Raw genomic sequence first — 16,437 nt, forward strand, 5'->3', positions numbered from 1 at the left:
GTGCGCTGCTCAGGAACGACGCGCGGACCGACGGACGGACGGACGGACCGGCGGGGAGAGGCGGAGAGGGCGCAGCCGCGCCGAGCGCACGGCCGTCGGGGGCACACTTACGTTCCGGCGGGCGCGGGGACGCCGGGGCCACCTTGTCTCCGCCTCCGCCTCCTCCTCCTGGCCTCGCCCGCGGAGGCCACGCGCCCCGGGCTGGTCTCCCGAGTGACGTCGCCGGCGATCCGATCAGCTCGTGTGAGCACCGGGAGTGGCACACGACCGGCCTCAGGACCCCCTTAAGTACCCGGCGCGACAATGGGCGCGTCCCCCCCCTCCCCGGCCACCTCCGCCCCCGAGGCGGCCCGGTGAATGGAGCGCGGCGGCAGGTCAGCCCCGTGCGGGGACCGGGCATTTGCATAATGTATGCGGTCCCGGAGCGTGCCCGTAATTACCGCCGGCCAATCGGCGAGCCGGGCGGAGGCTCCGCGCCGGGCTGGCGCGCCTCCCGGCGGGGGAGACCCCGAGCGAGGGGGGCGATTAGCGGGCCGAGGCACACTCCTCCCGGGAGCCCCCACCCCCCCTCCCCCGAGCGCCGGCGTCGCCGGGCGGGCGGGGCGGCGGGAAGTGAGAGCCTCGCCGCCGCGTCGCGCTGGGAGTTGCAGGAAACCTGGAGCCCAGCTGCTGCTTAGCAGGTGAATGGGGGGGGGCGAGAAAGGGGGGGGGAGAAGTGATTTCACCTCTCAGCTTCACTTAACCTCATTCGTGCAACGATGACATCGATGTGTGCGGGGCCCCTGGGCGGGCCTTTCCTTTTTCTTTTTTCTTCTGTTGAAACTCCTTTTTCTTTTTTTAACAGTGCCTAATGAGTGATGGGAATGCACAGCCCGGGACAGCGATGCTGCCAGGCTCGCCCCTGCTCCGCCAGGGTTCAAGGGACGGGAAAGAAATCTGTTGACTTTTTACCTAAGATGGGGAGGGGGGGGGACGAGAGCAAAGCCCAAACTGAAGAAGCGGTGATTTCTAGGCCTGGGTTGGGTCTTGGCTTTCAGGTTCTCTTCTCTTCCCCTTCCTCCACCGCTCCAAGGCTTAGAAAGTATCATAAGTGTGAGTTTCCCCTTAGACTCCGCAGACTGTCCTTCCTCCGTTCCCCGGAGAGTTCCTTTGTGCAGCGTCTGCTGCCCCGGTCAGTGCCAGCCACCAAGGGGCTCCCTGGTTCCTCTGTCCAAGCGGAACCCCTCTCCCCAGCCCCTTCTACCTTCGGGGTTATAAACTCACCTATCTGACAGGTCTTCACTCTGCAGGTCAGAAGGTAACGCCCTCTGGTCATCAGACAGCAGTAGAGTCCCTCCAGCCCCCAATCCCCCTTAGGAGAAACTAGTCATTAAAAAACAATTATGGATTATGGAATGTCACAAACAAAACAAACACTTTTTGGCCAAGCCCTCAGCCCCCTTATCCGTGATGACTGAGTGGTGGCCTCATGCCCGGAGCCTGGATTGCTGACTCTTAAAGGGCATTTTCTAATTGGATTTCTAATTGGGGCATTACCCCTTTTCTGTCTGGAGGCAGCAGTCCCCTGTACTGACTGGCTCGCCCTTACTAAGGTTAGCCCGTGCAGCACGTCACATGTTTCTATTCCCCTCTCTCACACATACAAGCTTGAGGTGAGACATCACAGCCACTGAAACCAAATTGTGCAGGAAAGGGAAAGGCTTAGCTGATTCTGGAACATCCCAGGAGCCTACAGCTGGGAAGTCCTTACTGTGCCTCTGGCCTGTTTTTCCTTACTGTTTCAGTTTTCTCACGGCCTCCATACATGCCACCCAGCCTGACCTTTTGACATTTCTGAGCCCTGTATTTGTTTCTTTGGGCGGTCCTAACAAAATTCCACAAAATGGGTTGTTTAAAAAAAACACAAAGAAAAAGATGTTTATTCTCCCCCACTTTAGGAGGCCAGAAGTCTGGAGTTGGTGTGAGCAGAGTTGCCTCCTTTTCGGAGGCTCAGAAGCGACGTCTATTCCGTGTTTCTTCCCCGGTTTCTGGTAGTCACTGGAAGCCATTCCATCAGAACTGCATCATCTCAGTGTCTGCCTCCTGTCTCACACGGCCTTCCTTTCTATGTCTCGTCTCTTTTCCAGGAAACTTACTGGATTTAGGACACAGCCTAATGCAGGGTGATTTCAGATTCTTGGGTAGATTATAACACAAGGATCTACACAGATCCTTATTCAAAATAAGCTCATATTCTGGAGTTTGATTGGCAGATTTGGGGGGGGGGAGAGGGAGAAAGTACTACTCAATCCACTGTTGTCCCCTTTCCAAATTCTTGAAGGAAAGAATTGGCTACCTAGCTCCTAAAGAGCCTTACTAATGAGGAATTTGCATGCAAGCAGACCCCATCCCTTGGCAAGTTCACTGGTGTTAAAGTAGAAAACCTGGAAGATCCAGTGAGCGGTGGTGGACGAGGTGTCCAGGGGCCTCCAGTGTGTCCTGACCAGCCTCTGTGCAGGGCCTTCCCTCGGCTGTAGTTCTGTTTCTCCCCTCAGCCTTTTGTCTGATTCTGGTTCTCCAATTGTCCCACTGATTGTGGGCGAACTCCCAGGGCAGACCTGTCCCTAATAGGGCTTTTCTGCTTGAGTTGGCTGGATTCAGTGTCTGTGGTTTGGCAAATAAAACACCAAGTTAAATGCTCAAGTTGCCAAAGCAAAGAGACTTAGGCTTGTTTTATTTTGAAGTAATTCAGAGGCCAGGTGGACAGCTTGCTCTGGACCAGGCACTGTGGGTGACAGAACACTGGTGGTAGCCCTGGACTTGGGTTCCTGAAAGGTGGGGCTCAGTGCCCGTAGAAACCATGGAGATTTCTATCCAGCCGCCATGCCTCTTACATGAGAAACTGTGGCGGGAGACAGAGAGGTCTTTTTCCCAGGCAATCCCAGGGATTGATGGTAACCCAATTAGGGCCAGAGGGGCCCTTTTGGCCCATTCCATGGTGTACCATCCCAGTCAATCAGCAACTGCGCTCTGAGCACCTCTTTTATATTGGGTCAAGTGCTCTAATAAGTGCCATGCGGGCATATAGTCTTGAGGGCACAGCTATAGAAAGATGGCCAGTCAGTGGGCCAGAGAAGTGTGCTTCTCCTAAAGGGGTGGTCAGAGATTGCTTCTTGGCCAAGGGAGACTTCAGAAGGCTCACAAGATAGATGGGGTATGAATTGAACTAGGCCGGGAAAGCATTGGGACGAAGCTTCTGTGGAGGCCACTTGGAAGAGTGGAAGGACAGTTGTGGGATGTAAATGGCCATGGCCTTTTTGTCTCGTGCTGCTGCTGTTCTGAGCAGGGCTGTCACTTACATTTGTTCTGGTGGTTCGCTGTATAAGGACATCTGGCAGAGGGGAAAGTGGGAGGTAAAAAAAATCTACTCTCTCCGCCACGCTCCCAGCCTTGCGCCCTGATGTTGGCTCTACCAGCCTGCCCAGAGAGGATACCTTTGCAGATGTCCACACACATCCCTTAGGAGCAAGTAGTGGCTCTGCGCTTCTCTTACCATTGTTTTCCTCTTCTGCCTGAACCTGACTCACCTGACTCGCAGGCATCTGAGCCTTGTCTCTACTCTTGTCTCTTAGGCAGTGCCCATAGCAGCTCTTCCCTGGTCGCCAGTGCCTTTCTATACAAGCATGTGGGTGGGGCTTAGGTTTCTTCCAGGCAATCCAGGAGGATGGAGCTGGCTCTCAGGTTGGCTGGTGCTCCTCCTAGGAGCACCTCTCTCCTTGCTACAAGAGATCCAAGTTTCTCCTACCCCTGAAATCCTTCCAAGCCCAGGAGCCCATGTAGGGAAAGTCCTGTTCCTAGAACACAGAAGGTAAGATGTAGGCAAGTGATAAATCCAGTATCACCAGTGACTGGATGACAGGAATATGCCAGAGATATCCAGCTGCCTTTGTGGAGGTGGGGGGGGGCAGAGGTTCCAGAGGGCTAATATTATGCATGATATGGTCACTTTTGGTAGTGACAGCCTCCACCCTAAACAGTCTGAATGAGAATTTAGTGCTGAAGTCTGCCTGATGCCTAGAAACATGTATTTATATGGGAACACATCTACCTTCCCGTGCTTGCCTTGGCAGCCGCTGGGACACCCTCCCAGAATATCTTTGCCTCCTTTCTGTCCTGTAGGGAAGGGTGAGGAGGGAAGGACCGGCCAGAGGGTACATACCCGCTCCTTGCTGCCATAAAGATGGATCTGCCTCAAGGCTTCAGTGAGACAGCATTTTGCTTCCTGATGGAGAGGACCTTTCTGGGCTCAAAACAATGATGGAGAAACTAGCTCTAAAGTTAGAGATGTAAGGAGAGCCCCTTGAGGGTGTGACCCCAGGGGCTGTTGGTTTTCCTGATATAGATGAAGAAAGATCAGAATAGGGGAAAGTAGTGGTAACTTACAAACATTTATGTGTAATAAATCGTGTGGCCAACACATAAAGGTACACGGCAATCTGTGCTGTTTACAAGGTAATTACAGGATTTTAAAATAGCATCAAGTTACCATGCCTCTAGGCATGGTGACTCAGGGACAGATTCAGATTTAAATTGGTGCTGGATATCTTCCTCAACCCTGTCAGAGTCTCGGTGGCCCTGTAGATGACTTTATTTGATAGAGTTAGTACCCACAGCCTTTCAGCCCCTTTGTGGAAGCAAGCCTGAGTCCAGTGGCCTCTTCCCACCCCCTTTCGGCTACAAGAAACATTTAATGTACTCATTATCTGGCCCATGTAATTGTAACCCCTCTGTACAGTATTTTCACAATAAAAAAAAAAAAGAAACATTTAAAGCCTGAGGTTGATCAGATGATCTCTTAGGGATGCCAAACTAGGAACTCGCTGAGAAGTGAGGGTTCTGAAATTATGGGTAAGATCATCAGAACGGCCCTGAGTTGTTTTAGCCGAGATTGGTCATTCTCTATTCCCTCTTACTGGCTAGGTAGAATCTTCATTTCCAGAGTGCTGTGGCGCTTGTAGGTAGGTAGGTAGATCTGAGGGTTTTGTTTGCTAGTCTTTGGTTTGGATTCATGGCTTGGACTCTGTCCCTGAGCTTCCTTGCTCAAGTTGAGCACTCTACACCTTGAGCCACAGTTCCACTTCCAGCTTTTTGGTGGTTAATTGGAGATAAGAGTTTCACAGATTTTCCTGTCCAGGATGGTTCTGAACTGTGATCCTCAGATCTCAGCCAACTTAGGTGAGCCACTGGTACCTGGCTAAATATGAGTTTTGTGAGGTTACAAAAAAAAGTTTTTGTAAAGGATATACATCAACTCTGCTGCAGTTTGTGATAGGTAAATACTCTCCATAGCCATTCAGGTGAAGGTTCAGGGCAGTGTACTATATTGAGCTTTTATAAGGCTGTTGGACTATGGTGATGTCTGCAGGTACTTCTTTCTCTTCTGGGGAATTTTGCACAAATGAAGCGGTGGAGCCACCCTTTCTAAACAGGACTACTCCACTTTATGATCTTTCTGCAGCTACCTGGGGGGGGGTGGCATTGGTTTTGTGGGTGGCAGTTTAAAAAGAAAAATATGTAATCTTTTTAGAAAAGACACCATAACTCCAGTGGAAGGGATGAAGGATGATGTCTGACACATGGCTGGTTCTCTCCTTTTATTGCATTAAGTGCACCACAGAAATGCAGTTGCCTTTCCACATTAAGAGCAGCAGGGTGGGGTTGGAAAGGGGAAACAATTCCCTATTTTCTTTACTGATGACCCATGACAGTTGTGGAAGGGGGTGGAGAAGGGAGGGGGATAACAGAGGGGTCTTTCAGTGACAGAGCAAGGAAAATGGCAAATTATCCATGGTTTCCAGAAATCCGTGGAGGCCCCTCGGCCCCTGCCCCGCTAAATACAGTGCCGTCTGTATGCATTTCCCACCTCGGTGATGTCTGATTGAATATTCCCTGGCATTGTGCACTGGTGTGTATGTTGTGTATAAAATACGCCTGTGTGCCATGCACCGTGGCCCCCACTGGAAGTCTGGGACAAATCCACTTTATTTTCTTGAATGTCAGAAACACCTCCTCAAATGATAGAGAGCCGTGCTGAAGCTGCACAAACAAACACTTTCTGCAAGAACTTTTCAACTTTGATTAGGGTTCTCAGGCCGCGCCGGTAGGAAGGGACAATAAATATGTGCCTGAACTGGCCCCAGGTTTGAAATGTGCTTATGGTCTGGACCAGTCTTTGGGGGAAAACAATGTCCTTATTGTGCCTAAAGGGCGGGGGGGGGGAGTCGGAGGGGGTGTGCAGGGAGTGCACACCCTGAATTTGAAGAGGGGACAGGCGGAACTTACTCCTCCTCTCTCGGGCAGGGAGGCCTGGAATCATGGTTGTCTCAGCTGCTAGAGGCTATGAATCCGCTCAGAACTGCCTGCAGAACTTTTGCTCCAATAGATTTCCTTCAGGCTTTAGACACTACAAGAGAAAACTCATAGTTCCGCTATTGCTGTTATTAAAGTTCGGCTCCTGGGATCCCTGCTGCACCTGCTAAAGTCAGGGCTCATTTTGCTTGAGCGGATTTCTTTTTGCCTGCCCCATGTTTTTGTGTTCTTAACATCTTGAGTGGAAATGAAACCTCCCTTCTCTCCTGGATGGAGGCTGGTGGGTCAAATTTGGGAACACACCGTGGAATGTATCTTGATGGAGCTCAACTGATGGTTCATGAACATAATTCAGAAAAATAAACTGCAGACACAGCCGAAGTGTTTGCCTTTCCCTCCCCCCCCCTTCTCTTAACGCCTGGTTACCCAAATTCATGTCGGGGGTTTGAACACAAATGCATTTTGTTTGTAGTAATTAAAACGTTTTAATGAGACAACCATAAAATTCACCATTAATTATTTTATTCCAAACACTTCTGCCTGCTTTTGAGCCGGCTCCATTTAGAAATAGTTTCCAGAGTAGCCTGCAGTTTTATTCTTTCCTGCGCATTATACACAGGAGTGAAGAAGTCATTTATAAATAATTACACAATGTTTGGGGTCTTTGGGCTTGTATAATATATCAAAGCGATTAGTACACGTATTGTGCCATTGTCAGTGACTGGGGGGAGGCTCCCCGCCCCCCCTTTGCCTTTGAGTCTCACTGGCCTTGTCTTCCAGCGAAAACCTTTTTCTGGAACCCTTTTGTCTTCCCCATTCTCTGGGCTTGTTCCCGTCCCTCGGAGCATTCAAACACTCCCAGCGGGGGCCGGGCGAGCTGACTACGCGGGGCCTCGGACGGTTTTTAAACCAGGACTTTCGGGCATTTTTCTCGGCTTCCCAGACTACCTAGGGGCCGGGGAAGAATGATCACCTACGAGGACTTCGGGGCGCCGGGGGAGCCCGGTCCCAGGGCTGCGCCCGCCCCCTCCCGCCCGCGCGCGGCCGGCCTGGAAACAATGTCTCCATCCGCGAGGCCTCTCCGTGCGCCCCGGCCCGCGCCCCCCCCTCGACTTCTGGCCCCAGGAGAGCGGCCTTTCTCCACTTCTTTTATGGAACCACGAATAAAGAAGCGGGGGGGGGGCGGGGAAGAGTCTCCCCGGAGTCCTCTCCCCGGCGGCCGGGCCGAAGCGCTTCCCACGGCGGCGGTGGCGGGGTTCATCCACCGAGCTCAGCCCGGCACCCTCCCCCCGCCCCGCCGCCCCGCCCGGGGCCCCGCTCCACGCGTGCAGCACGCACGGGCTGGGTGGGGAACGCGCCAGAGCCGCGTGCGGGGGATTAGGGCTGCACGAGAGGCGACCAGCCCCGGGTCCCCACCAGCCACGTGAGGACGGAGATTGGCTTCAAAAGTCTCCCCCCTCCCCCCCCCCGCCGTCCCCCCAGCCCCTGGCTAATCCTTGTTATCCAGGCAGGACGACCGACCCACGTGGCCTGGGGTGGGGGTGGGGTGCGGGGGGGGTGCCAGCCACCTCTGAGCCGGCTGCGGGGTGTGTGGGGGAGTGCATCCCTGCGCCCCAGCTCCCCGTGCCCCACATCCGTGCACCCCCGCTCCCCACACCCCACGTCCGTGTGCCCCAGCTCCCCGCGCCCCAGCTCCCCGCGCCCCAGCTCCCCGCGCCCCAGCTCCCCGCGCCCCAGGTCTGTGCGCCCCCGCTCCCCATGCCCCAGGTCCGTGCGCCCCAGCTCCCCGCGCCCCAGGTCCGTGCGCCCCAGGTCTTTGGCACTGGCCTGGGCTCGGGGATGACAGCCTGTCCTCCCCACCGCCCCCGGGGGGGGGCACACAGTAGACCGCCACGGGGAAGAACTTGTGTTTAGAAAACCATTGCGGGGCGCAGGGTGAATTCCTGGGAAACTGGGGGGGGGCAGGGGGCAAGGGGCGGGGCGGGCAGCGGCTTTGGCTTTGCGATCCATAGTTCCTTCAGAACACAAGAGTGAAGAAAAGAGCTTGAGTGGAGCAGACCCACTTGTGGGGGGGCGGGGGTCCCCCTCTCGCCAGCCCCCCCCCTACCCCGGGGACCATCGCAATCTGTTTCCATAAGCAGGGCCGAGCCGGCGGCGCCCTGGCTGGTGAATGGCATAACTGATCGCGGGCTGGCGGCCGCAGGGCCCCGGCCTCGGCCGCACGGATGGATTTGGCCGCATTTGCATAGCAGGTGCTGATGCCTGTCCATTCTTACTTAAAGAAGTTTTAATATGGGATAAATTACCAGGAATTAGGAGCTGGCATGGGCGGGGGAGAATAGGACCGTGTCGCTGCCCTGTCTTCTCACCGCCTCCTGTCGTAGGAAGAGAAGAGGGAGGAAAAAAGAAGACAACTATGGAGTGAGATTTGGATATTTAAAGGGATCTCTTTAAGCAGTCGCAGACACACACACACACACACACACACACACACACACACACACACACATCAAGGGAACATAGAGAAAACAGGGGATAATTTCATAGTCGATCAGAGTTTAGAATCTGTTCTGCAGCAAGTTGAGTAATACATCCCAGGGATCTTAATAACACAATTAGCTGTATCAGAAAGTCTGGTTGAATTTCAGAAGGTTAATGCTGGTCCCAAACCACCCTGTTGGCCTGTGCAAGGGCCACAAGTAGAAGACACTGTTGATGTTTTTGTTTTTCTCCCTCTTAAACATCAGTCAAGGCCACAGTGGGCCCATTTCTTGATCACAAGGAGGCCTTTGCCCACGCTTATGTGAGGGGTGTGCTCTGAGGGACCTACCTGCTCTGTACCACCCAGGGTGGGGGGTCAGCCACCAAGGCTTCCCTCTCCCCAGGGAAATCTGGCCCCTGTGGCTCCTTGGGGGATGACACTGGTCTTTCTGGGTCATTCCATAAACTTGGAATCTTGCAAAGGTGTGGAACAAAGTAGAGGTTGAGCTGAGATTGGAAGAGAGAAGCGCTGGAGTTCCTTCCTTCCTTCCTTCCTTCCTTCCTTCCTTCCTTCCTTCCTTCCTTCCTTCCTTTCTTTTGTTGGTCGTGGGTCTTGAACTCTGGGCCTGGGCGCTGTCCCTCAGCTCTATAGCTCAGGGCTAGCGCTCTACCACTTGAGCCACAGCACCACTTCCGCTTTTCTGAGTGGTTCATTGGAGATCAGACTCTCATGGACTTTTCCTGCCCAGGCTGGCTTTGAACCGCGATCCTCAAATCTCAGCCTCCTGAGTAGCTAGGATGACAGACGTGAGCCACCGGCACCCAGCTAGAGTGCCTTTTAAAGGGACTGTGTCCTCACAGTCCCTTTAAACTAGTCTCATGAGTGTGCTGGAAGGAACAACCTGCTTTTCATATTTTAGAGACTTAAGGGACAGGAGCCAGACAGTGGCTGTCTTGGACGCCAGCCTGGGAGATTCTGATGTGGCGTAGTGGTGGTTTTACACCATCACATAGAGGGAATGAAGGCTGCCTGCTCTCTTGAGTGATCAAATGCTTGGGCTCTGATCGTCTTTGTCCTGTGGCCCCAGAAGCTTCTTCTTTCCCTCCCAGTCCCACACACTGCCTTTTAGGACTCACTCCTTCCTTCCTGCTCCCTGTGATTTCTCTCTCCTCACTGTGGGTCAGGATTCTCTTGGAGGCAGGATGGTGGCTTGCCCTAAATGCTTCCCCAAATGGACCATATGGTATGGAGCGAGTTCCTTGGAGTCCGCAGACAATGGGGAAGTGAGAGGCCCCGGTCAGTGGCAGAGCCGTGGGCGGCTGCAAACCTCCCTTTCAGCCTAATGAAGCTGTTGTCTGGGGGTAATGATGCGCATGCTCGGGTGCTTTCTTGCCGTGGTAGTCTAGAACGTGATTTGTCATACAATCTGAATCTTTGGGAGGACTTTAGACAGAACCTCCCCCAAAGATGGAGATGAGCCATATGTGCACTTTGCATCTGAAGTGGAGACGGAGCTGGCAGGAGGAGGGGGCCCCAGCCCATGCCCACTTCTGCCACTTCTGCAGGGGAGGCCGGACACAGACAGGACACAGTGGGGTCCAATGAGCTGAGGGCTGCCTGACCCCGGGGTTGCAGGCTGCCGGGGTGCAGTGCTATAGCACTGGTTACAAAGTGGTCATCTGGTGGTGATCATTGCCTTCCACTCAGGACAGAGGAAGGGGCCATTCTGGATGAAACGTTCACTTAATAACCACGCTTGAATTTCACTCCACTGGGCCCCAGCGGATGTTAGGAGGGGCCAGGATGGACAGATGTTTCAGGGGCTCTTTCTGAAGCAGGAGCAGTACAAGCGAAGCAGGGACCAGGTGTCAAGCGGCCTAAGCCTTGGCAGGTGGGAGTAGGTGAGCGGGGATGGCACGAGACACAACAAGGAGAGTATGGACAGCTCTGAGTGGGTGTGGAGGGGCGTGGCCGATGATTCTCCTCCTCGAGGCACGCCTTAAATCTGGGGACAGAGAAACACATTAAATACACCAGACCACTATGGACTGAGTTGATCTAATAGCTCTCTCTGTGTGTGTGTGTGGCCTTAATGAGTGGCAGCCAGAGGTCTGTGGGGTGATTGATGTGTTTGCCTCTGTCCGTACATGAGGGCTTTCTCTGCCCTCCACACCTAGAATAGTGCCTAGCCTCGGTGGTGGATGCTCAATGGATGTTTGGAGAGAGGATGGGTTTGTCCATGGCCGCCAGTGTGTGGGCCCGGGTGGGGCGCACATGTGTGTGGAGAGTTGGCCCACAGACTAGCACCACAGTCCCAGGCACTTCTACTAGGTGCCCAGCCTGTGCAGGGAGAGGGCTTGCTCTATAGGTGTCTACTTCACCCTGCAGTGGTGTAACTTTAGGAGGTACCAGAGGGTGGAATGAAGAACGGAGGAGCCACAGTGAACCCTGCTGGCTGTCGGTGCTGGGCAGGGACGGATGGAAATCAGGGCACACCTTTGCCTCCACAGATCGGCTCTAAAGGTCATAGGTAAGTTGTCACCAAGCTCTGCCAAAGCCCTGGCACACGATCCTTGTGTTGCTCCCTCAGACGCCCTGTGCCTCCTTTTGGGGTAGGGAGAAAGGGGGGTGTGGCGCGTTGCCTTGGTGACACCACCAGCTCTCAAAGCCCAGGCCACAAGCTGCTCACCGCAACACCTGTCACCACCCAAAGACGTGGCCTGGTGTAGGAGCAGGGCCGGGGCCCGGGCGAGGGTCCTTGGAACCCAGCAGGACCCGATTTTCTGCTGATTTGAGGACTGAGGAAAATAGTTGAGAAAAAGGAGAATATTCCTAAAACACGGTAGACGTCTTTCTTGCTTGTGGACCAGTGTTCCAGATGTCTGTTTGCTGGAGCGCTGGGAATTCCAGGCCTGGAATGCGGATAGCAGATCTTCCTGCCATCGCCGTGGTCATGGATACCACCACCACCGTGTACGTCAATAGGCTGGTTATGCCTACTCCTCTTGTGAAGAGGGTTCCACATGGCGGTGGTAGCACCTTGCTTTCCCCAGACAGCACTGGCTACCCAGAGGGTGCTCAGTGTTTTGCAGCTCAGTGTGTGCTTTTATTGAAATGTCTGTAAAACGGTAAAGCATGCGCCTTCCCTGTTACGTAGGTCCCCAACTTCCTTGTGCCAGGTGGTTGAGCCTAGGTGCCCTCTACACAGTGAACTGAGCCCGTGCATCATGCATCCTCGGTGGCTTGCCCATCATCAACAGGGCAAGACTGGATGCTGTCTCGAGAAAAGCCACATGGTGTATCTGGGTGCGAGTGCAGGGGCTGTGCCCTAGGTGTAGCCCCCCAAGAGGCCCCTGCCACTCCTGTAAGTGCTGGCAGAGCCGCTTAGCTGAGGCTGGGTGTTGGGGAGGAGCCGTTCCTGCCTTCACAGAGCCGGCCATCTTCCTGGGAAGCAGAATTCAAGCATACACAGCCACCGTGGACCAGGATTTGACGCAGCTGTGTATACCACGAACACCTGTTTTTACTTAGTACTCCTGTGTATATCCAGAACACCTGTATTTACTGAATACCCCCCCCATGTATATTAAGAAAGCCTGTACCTACTGAGTACTCACTCCCCTGTGCCTACGACAGTGCTAGGGTAGCACATAGTATCTCACTTAATCCTTACACCAACACCACGGGGGGGGGTTCTGTTATGTTCCTTGTCACACAAAAAAGTCAGTGGAGACTCAGATAGGCAAAGTCTATTGCCAAAGGTCACACAGCACCCAGCAGATCAGTGGTGGAATGGGGTTTGAGCACATCAGATTCAAGAGGTCAAGTCCAACACTACCAGATTGATTTCAGTGTTCCAGTATACAAGGAAACAATATAAACTGTGCTAGGGAGTGAGAAGGGAGACTCCAGAGAAAAACTGGACCATTGGGGCATCATAGAGAGAGAGAGTTGTGGACAGTAGTATGCATAAAAAGTTATCTTTAGAGCCCAAACTCCCCACCTCGGGAGAGTTTATTCTTTGGTGAGTGTTTATTCTTTGATGAGCTAGCAGGTAGCTGTCTAGAGTTGGGAAGCACTGCCACCTGTTGGTAAAGGAGGGTATCACCCATGCCTTGTCTGCTAACCACCTCTGAGCACAGCACCCCACTGCATTTGCCAGGTGAAGGAGGCTGCAGGCTGAATGGTTGGGGAGCACAGGAGGATTGAGAGGCATGGCGCTGGCAGGAAGGAGGGTGTGAGTTGGTAGACTGAGCTATGTATTTCAGTGCTGAGGGGTTTAGGTTGACTTAACAAGCTCACACAGGTTGAATCAGAGAAGCCAAGCCTGAACAAATAAGGACTCAGAAAAGCAGTGTTTTTGCCTAACTGAGATGTTGCTTATAGAAGAAGCTATTTGCTGCTGTCATATTTGTTAGCTAGAAGATAGCAACGAAGCATGCATCCTCTGATAGAGGAACGGAAGAAGGGAGTGTGTTATGTCCATATAAAGGGTGTTGTGTAGCTCTAAATGAAGGTGGTGAGCAAGCGCTTCAGATACTGATAGGGAAATGTGTCCAGCGAATCTTAAGAGGCCGGCAAACAAAAGCCAAGGCATTCACTGCGTGCTGCATTTTATGTAAAAGTAAGACAAGATATACAGGAAGAAAGGATATAAAATACATAAACTCATCTTTGTGAGCACAGGAGATTGTTGGTAGGAAGTGGCCTGAGTGGGTATCAGGATAAGGTGGGAGGAGGGTAGCCGGCTACGTATCTTAGGCTTTTGGTTCTGATTTTCAAATTAAGAATATATACATTCTATATTTAAGTTAGTTGTTTTTATAAAAGAAACAGAAAACAAGTCAGGTGATGGTGGCTCCCACCTATCATCTAGCCACTCAGGAAGTTGAAATCTGAGGATCGCTGTTCAAAGCTAGCCTGAGCAGGATGTCTCTGAGACTCTTATCTCCAGCGAGCCACTAAAAAGCTGGAAGTGGAGCTGTGGCCCAAGTGTTAGAGTGCCAGCCTTGAGCAAAAAGAGCTCAGTGATAATGCCTAGGCCTGGAGTTCAAGCCCCAGGACCAGCACCAAAATAAAACAAACAACTAAGTAAACAAATAAGCAAAACAGGAGAAACAATTCAGGTTCCACAACTGTCAGATTGGCTTTTCCTCCCAGAGCTTTTGCTACTCTGGACCTTGGGAAGTTACGAAGCCGCAAAAGCCCTGCATAGCCCAGAGTTCCAGAATCAGAGAGCTGGAAGATTCTTTCTGGTGAGATCACTTGTTGAACAGGAAGCATGTAAACCTCATCTGTGTTGGGTAACTTTTCCTTGAAAGCGATTAAAATTTGCTCCCCTACATTTTCTGATTCCTCGACTGTAAGACTCACAGTAAAGTTACATTCATAGACCTTTTTGTACTTTAACTAACGAGGACTATAGTAGCCATCCATCTAGTTGCTCTTGGATACTTACAAAGCACCTAGGAGGGTTTGGGTGCTGGGCTGAGTCTTAGCCTCAGGATCTGCCTGAGAGAGGACAAAGAGAGGGGAAGGTGACTGATGAAGGGGGTACAGGGGTAATGGGGACCCAGGGAGACACATCTCCCTCCAAGAGTCTCCAACTGAGGGGCTGCTAGGAGCTGATGTGCAGTCGTGGTCCAGATGGGAAATGGTGAGCCTTCCTAGAGGTGACTCTGCCTTCACAGGCACAGCGCTGGAAGGAGGGGGAAGGGGATTGGCAGATGAGCAGGAGGGTGGAGTCTCACTTGGAGTGCTTCTAAGCCTGGCAGGAGTTCACGTCTGAGCGCATGGGCACTCCGGTGGGGCTGTTCTGAGCAGCCAGGAGGTGGAGCCCAGTGTCCTGTCCCAATTCCCTCCAGGGAGGGGTTGGTGCCAAAGATTTGAAAAGTACCCAGAGGGCGCCTCCCCTCCAGTCCCTCATGGGGGCTGTCGAATCTCTGAGGGAAACCCCTGGCCAGCCCCCCCTTGTGCTGCGAAGTTCTAGCTGTGGCTTCCTTCCTGAGCAGGCTGGGGAATGAGCCAGTCTGGGTTAGGTCCGGCTCTCCAGTGGACAGTTTCTCTGAGGGTCAATGCCAGTGCCTCCCACAGGCCTCTGCGTTCCCTGGTTGCATTGTGTCTTCCTTTGGTGCTGGGCACCCCTGAAATCATGCAGTCCTGCTAGCTCCCGTCTTGCCAAGTGGGGAGCTTTGCATTTAGTAGGTGCACTGAATGTGTCGAGAGGCGCTTGTTGCTATTAAAAAGCTCCCTGCGGAAGTAGAACTGTGGCTCAAAGTGATAAGAGTGCTTACCCTGGAGCAAAAGAGCTCAGGGACAGCGCCCAGGCCCAGAGTTCAAGCCCCATGACCGACCCTCCCCCCCACCCAAAAAAGCTCCTTGCTTATTTAAAAAATCGGTTATAGGCACGGGAATAAAAAATTATCAGGCAGTTGGGTGCTAGTGGCTCACACCTGTAATGCTAGCTACTCAGGAGACTGAGATCTGAGGATCACAGTTCAAAGCCAGCCTAAGCAGGAGAAGTCTGTGAAACTCTGATCTCCAATAAACGACCAGAAAACCAGAAGTGGTGCTATGGCTCAAGTGGTAGAGCATTCACCTTGAGCTGAAGAGCTGAGGGACAGCACCCAGGCCCAGAGTTCAAGCCCCACCACCACCACCAAAATCAGGCAACAAGAAAGGAAATATCAAGACAGTCTCTGCTGATCTTCATTGTCTGGCTGTCTTTCCTTTAGGCAATCACTGCTCTGGTCCTGGGGGATTCTTCTAGAAATAGATAGGCCTGAATGTGCTGTTTTCTTTCTAGAATTTGCAGCACACTGTCTTGGGTTACAGGGCCCCTCCAGACCTGACGCTCTCTATCCTTCATGGGTCCACTCAGTGCCCTCCTCCCCAAGTGGTGTGTATGAACTGTGTCTGCAGTCTCCTTCGTTCTCTGATGGCCCCATCAGTGGTGGGCACCTGGTGGGAGGTGGGAAGAAGTGAGCCAAGCACTCCACCCGCCAGACCGCCTTGCAGTCTCTGCGCTGCCATCTTGGCTCTGGATGCTTGAGGATGCAGTCGGTGACGTGTCCCTGGGAGACGGCAGCATCCTGTGAGGTTATATTCAACTTTGCGCACATTTCCACCCATTTCCCTCTCTCCCAGGGGTAGGCTAGTAAGTGTGTATGACTGACTGGCTTTCGGAGGAGAGCAACGTCGTAGCACCTCTTGTTTCCTGCAGTGTGCATTTTCTTGCTGGGGCTGATTTCAACACACCCACCACAACTTGGTAACTGGCTCACAGAACATCTTTGGTGTGTATTTGTTGGCACGGAGAGGTTCAGTTGGTACTGAGCTGATGCTGGGTACTCCAGATGTTTGGGTGTAATTGCCCGGTTGAGGGCACCCTCCTTTCTGTCCAGGATTCTTCTTTTTTTGTCTTTTCTTTTCTTTTTTTTTTTTGGTACTGGGGATTGAACCCAGGGCATTGCACTTGCTAAGCAAGCGCTTTGGCACTGACCTACATCCCATACCCTCCAGGATTCTTTTTTTTTTTTTTTTGGTCGGTCATGGGACTTGAACTCTGGGCCTGGGTGCTGTCCCTCAGCTCTTCAGCTCAAGGCAAG

The 16,437-nt window shown here is 52.9% G+C and overlaps 1 protein-coding gene across 1 annotated transcript in view; it reads right to left on the minus strand.

Moving 5' to 3' along the window:
- Neurog1 (neurogenin 1) overlaps positions 1-16,437 on the minus strand; it is a 19,376-nt gene that overhangs the window by 632 nt on the left and 2,307 nt on the right. The window lies entirely within an intron of this gene.

The sequence above is a fragment of the Dipodomys ordii genome, unplaced genomic scaffold (assembly GCF_000151885.1).
Source record: "Dipodomys ordii isolate 6190 unplaced genomic scaffold, Dord_2.0 Scaffold29, whole genome shotgun sequence".
NCBI classification, from domain to species: Eukaryota; Metazoa; Chordata; class Mammalia; order Rodentia; family Heteromyidae; genus Dipodomys; species Dipodomys ordii.